Source organism: Pteropus alecto, unplaced genomic scaffold (genome assembly GCF_000325575.1).
Source record: "Pteropus alecto unplaced genomic scaffold, ASM32557v1 scaffold275, whole genome shotgun sequence".
Taxonomy (NCBI): Eukaryota; Metazoa; Chordata; class Mammalia; order Chiroptera; family Pteropodidae; genus Pteropus; species Pteropus alecto.
Window position 1 is genome coordinate 84,834 of NW_006436301.1, and position 273 is coordinate 85,106.

Here is a 273-nt window from a genome sequence, read left to right on the forward strand (position 1 = left end):
AACCTCTTGCCCCGAGCTACGTATATGAAAATGAACAAGGTTATGGGAGTCGTGTGTTTTCAATAATGGATCCGTGGTGCTGCCCTTTGTTGGAAATGAAGCGAGATGGCTGCTAGGTTGGAGGGAAGAAGCAGTGGGTGGGGGTACGGGGTTCTTAATTCCAGTGGTTTTACCTTTCTCACACCCCCAACTATCCATTCAAGCATAACCAACTGGTAGAAGAATCAATTCTGAGCCCGTCTCTCATTTTATTTAAAGAGTTTTTTTTTTTTT